This window comes from Macrobrachium nipponense, chromosome 21, assembly GCF_015104395.2.
Source record: "Macrobrachium nipponense isolate FS-2020 chromosome 21, ASM1510439v2, whole genome shotgun sequence".
Taxonomy (NCBI): Eukaryota; Metazoa; Arthropoda; class Malacostraca; order Decapoda; family Palaemonidae; genus Macrobrachium; species Macrobrachium nipponense.
Window position 1 is genome coordinate 76,144,801 of NC_087212.1, and position 5,000 is coordinate 76,149,800.

At 37.5% G+C, this 5,000-nt stretch overlaps 1 protein-coding gene across 1 annotated transcript in view; it reads left to right on the forward strand.

The window, feature by feature from the left end:
- LOC135198187 (oxidation resistance protein 1-like) overlaps window positions 1-5,000 on the forward strand; it is a 1,642,352-nt gene that overhangs the window by 5,549 nt on the left and 1,631,803 nt on the right. The window contains exon 2 of the mRNA XM_064225746.1: window positions 4,489-4,663. The gene's annotated coding sequence lies outside the window, so the exon portion shown is untranslated. The remainder of the gene's footprint in view (window positions 1-4,488; window positions 4,664-5,000) is intronic.

Sequence of the window (5,000 nt, forward strand, 5' to 3'; positions counted from 1 at the left end):
TTTCCGACTGATTTGTATTTATTTTATACGGTATTTTAGACTTCATCTTCGTAATTAGCTCTTTCACTTCCATTGCTGGAGGAACTGTCATTTGACATAGATGAATTTTTTCACTTTAGGCCCAAGAAACAAGGATAGGCATAGAAACCATTCTGCGCTTGAAGTCTTGACATATATCTGACTTACATTCGTGGATGTCATAACGAAGGCAAAGTAACATATAAGACCTACTGGGTGTCAGATTGAGGAACAGCATTTCTTCTGAGTAAGAGGCTGTAAAATGACACAAAACAAAAATTACAATATAATTATAAAAGAATTATAAGGCGAACAACACTCAAATCAACAAAGTGGTTACTGGAATATTCTGTTGCAAGTAGTATTGTGTATTTAGAGAGAAAGGTAGAAAGAAAAACAGAAAGAAGAGGTACAGATGTGGAGTAAAAACGTGAGTAAAGGACGGAAAAGGCTGCTGTGTTTCAGTGGGTTTGGTCCCAAAGGCAGAGAAAGCGGGAAGAAGGATTTCTACAAAGACGGTTTGGTCCCAAAGGCAGAGAAAACGGGAAGAAGGATTTCTACAAAGACGGTTTGGTCCCAAAGGCAGAGAAAACGGGAAGAAGGATTTCTACAAAGACGGTTTGGTCCCAAAGGCAGAGAAAACGGGAAGAAGGATTCTACAAAGACGGTTTGGTCCCAAAGGAAGAGAACGGGAAGAAGGATTTCTACAAAGACGGTTTGGTCCCAAAGGAAGAGAACGGGAAGAAGGATTTCTACAAAGACGGTGGTATGGACTTACCAGGTGAATTGAAACTGAAATGATATGGATAAACAAGAAGCCTACAGAACTTGGAGTTTGGTGAAAAATTTTGAAAGAAACGACTTTTTAGTATCTGTTATTATTATATTATTATTATTATTACTTGACACTGGCAAACATTCGAATTAAACAAACTAGCAAGAAAAAAATCATAAAACGGAAAACTACATACTCGATAAAGAGAAATAAATGAAAATAAAATAACAAATAAAAGTAAATCACCATACAAATCAATCTAAACGCATCGGTACATATACAACTGAATGAGCATTGTTACAAACTCAAGAGTGCCTATTTCAACGATACTGCAGTTGCGCAGTGAGAGGAATGAAAGAAAGACTTTCTAAGTCTTGTCTGACACAAGTTTCCTACGCAGGACTATTTGCATATCGACGTCAAAGTCATTTATACAAATCAGATAAAGAGGTCTCGTATATGAAAAAAACAATATTCACAATGAATCCAAACAAAAATTGACTAATTAATGTCATCTTCAACTATGAATAAGGCAATTACAGCTGGTTTTAAATAAACTTCTACCGAATATTCATTGATGATAACAATACGCATAAACACACACTCACATAAACACACACATATATGTATATATGGTATGTAAGTATGTACTGAATATCCCACAGAAATTTTGTCTAATTAAAGGTCATGTAGCAAGTTTATGCATACACACATATACAAAAAAATATATATGTGTGTGTGTGCGTGTGTTAATTCTGAGCATTAAAAAGAATGAAACAGAGCGTCTGATTCATGTCTTGAAGATAATAACAAAAATGTCCATCTGTAACAATTGTAGCTTAAGGTAACCGTAATAGACAAAATTGCGACACCCCGCCAACTAATTACAGACAAGTTAGTAAATAGAACCTGAATTATTGTCTACGTGGCAGATAATGATAACACGTTTGATTACATATAGTAGCTCAAATAGTTGTAAACACTTGAAAAACAGATTCAACCCAACTTGCACCTATCAAAGTGCCTATTGCTTGATAACAAGGCGGAGAACTCCAAGACCCACAACAGCTCATGAGTTTCCGAGCGTCTCTGGCTAACTGCTGGAGTAGCTCCTGATGCGATATTATTTCCCTGGCACTGCAGAGCTGATAATCCTCACCTTTGTTGCTTGCTGGGAGCTTCCTTTGTCATTTCCTGAGCTCGTTTGTTTCTCTCCTTCTTTCACTCCAGTGTGGATATTGATCGTGGCACGACCCCTCGATGTTATGGAAATGGTTCTTGGGAATCCTTATGCGTAATTTGAGGATTTAACCACTTCTGTAGTTAATTTTAGGTTGTGCTTTTCTTGAATAATGTCCGCTTTCTGGAGTCTGTTTTCCAGGAAAGGATAACGCTTGAGCGTCCGCGCTACGTCATTCGTACGTCAGTATTATCGTGACATTAATCAGCATAATGGAAAGGCTTCGCTTACAATTCCAGGTCAGGTTGTGTTTATTCCATAAACAGAAGCCATTAGTCAAATAAATTGACAGCGACAATGAAGTCCAGATCCGTAATTTTGTTTGCTGTCACCGGGTCGGAGAAAATGATAGTTCCTTCTATGTATGTGTCAAGATGACTGCAGCTTTAGTAATTGCAGCTTATCCCCAAAACACTTAGATTAAATGGATTGTTTCATGGAGATCCACACTGCACCTGATACTAAGTTGCATTCAGTCTTGCTATTATTTTTCTCTTAAAAGCAAAGATTGCAAAAGTATAAATAACTGGCCTGCAGTGAGAGAAGAAATAGACAGGTTGTAATATAAATGAGGAACGAACGAACAAATGCTGTTCAAGTGTGTACCCAGAAAACACTTCATTGACTCTCGGCAAGGAGCGTGAGTAGACCTCGTATCCAAACAGGAATGTTGAAGATGCACCTACTTACTCTCGGGATTCCCATTTCCATGGCAGTTCCGGTACATACTCGCATCGGGAGTTGAAGTTATTGGGATAGAAACTTCTGCTCTGCATTATATTATTGACGATTAGTACTGGTGTTCTGAAGAGATTCTCAAGGACAGAAAGTTAATTCCACCACATTGTAGACCGTTTACCTTTTTTAAAGCCTCTCTCTCTCTCTCTCTCTCTCTCTCTCTCTCTCTCTCCTTAAGTTATACCTTCAGAAAGTATCCATTTGCGCTCTACTCATGTGAGCAAGAACTCATGCTGCATAAGGCCACCTTGATGTAACAATGAGAGGAGCATTTCTCTCTCTCTCTCTCTCTCTCTCTCTCTCTCTCTCTCTCTCTCTCTCTTTTGTCAGTGATAAAAAAGATAGGTTCTGGCGAAGAATCCTGGTGCTTTCCCCTTCCGTAAGGATGGCAGGAAGCTGATCGTTTCCGGGGAACAATGTAAAAAGGAATTCATATCCAGGTTGCTGGAATGCAGTTTTTATTTTCCGAAAATTCCTAACACCACAGACGCCGCAGGTGTATGGCGCGTTATTTCAATAAAACCTAAAGCAGGTTTTGTCATTGACGTTCTGTAAAGAGCCAATTTATAATGAATCTACTGCATTGTAAAGTAGTTCCACGAAATGATTTGTTGATAAGAAAAGATAAGAAATTATTTTTCCAAAGTTTTCCAAATTCTTTCCCTTCGGATTCCTTGGGCTGAACCGAGTCATTGGAAAAACCGTTTCATCAAGAACTTACTCAAATTACCACAAAAGGATTGATAAGATTATTTGTAATCTTTTTTTTTTCTAGTTTTTAATAAAGTTTAAGGACATGGTTCCTTTGTATCAGATATTTTCGTCGATGTTAACAGTAAAATCATAGTGCTGGTAGGTGTGTGTGTGTGTGTGTGTGTGTATGTGTGTGTCAGTAACGTGTCCCCATTTTCAGACGAGTAATGACACGATAGTTATAAGAATAATTTCTTTATCTACATCTTCTTTCTCGTTCCTAAAGATCTTCTTGCCTTCCTATTAAGACGCGGAAAATCCAGTTTAGAATCAGTAAACCAGATTCATCTTTAACGCAGCTCCGGCTCCGAGAAAAAGCGCGACATAAGAGATATTGGGAAAAGCATCTTTCACAGCGAACAATAAAGTCCTTTGCCAGATTATTAGACCGAAGGAATAACAACGGAAACTGAAGTCGTGCTGACTTTTGTGCTTCGGTTACGAACGGTTGCATTGGGAGGCTTTTGTTTTCCTCTCCTGGCTCCTCACAAAGACCAATCCGAAGTCGGCATTTTGAATGGAAGTGCTTGAAGTGACAACGGGAAAATATGCTTCCTCCTTTGTGTGACTTCGCTTTCGTCTTTGATACTTTATCATCATCAGCATTATCATTATTATGAAACCAACAACGTCATTCTCACGACCATTGTTCTATTTTGGAAAGGATTTTGTAGTGCTCCTCAACTGTTAATATTGTTGGAAACTTTCTTTTATGAAATTTACTTGATTTGACGGATTATTAGTAAATTTACTTATCCATTTCCTTATTTACTTACTCAGTTATCTATTCCATTACTTCTAGTAAAAATTCACACTTCCACAACAATTCCTGGTTTGTCATTCTTAAAATCGTGGGCCTCATAGTGTTACCTGCAGGAGCATTTGAGTGGTACCTTGGCATCTGTGAAGTTTTGGACCTTCCATAGATACAACTCATATAGAATAATATCGTTATTGATTTCAGTTCGCGTTTCTCGGTGTGTTAGTGATAAACTCTGAAAAAAAAAGAACAGGAAAATAAACTTTTGATCCATCCCACAAGACGTGTTTGAAACTCTCCTATGAGGATTGTTGAAAACAATCCCTGGCCTCACTAGAGGATTCACATGGACACGCTGCATAACGAGGACAGGATTAAGGTAAGCACTTCGCTCTCTCTCTCTCTCTCTCTCTCTCTCTCTCTCTCTCTCTCTCATATTTTACAACTTTATATTAACTATGTAGCAGATAGTATTCAAATCTTCTGTATTTTCCCTTTTGTAATTTGTTATGTTCATATGCCTGACGAATGTATGTATGAAATTAACAAAGGCTTTTTGCCCGCAGAAAAAGGATTGCTCCAAATGGTGGTCAACTTCGGATTCTCAACGAGTATTGCCTTCTATAAATTAGGTTACTAACTCATGTGATTATGGTATATATATATATATATATTATTATATATTTAATTATATATATAATTATTATATATATTAT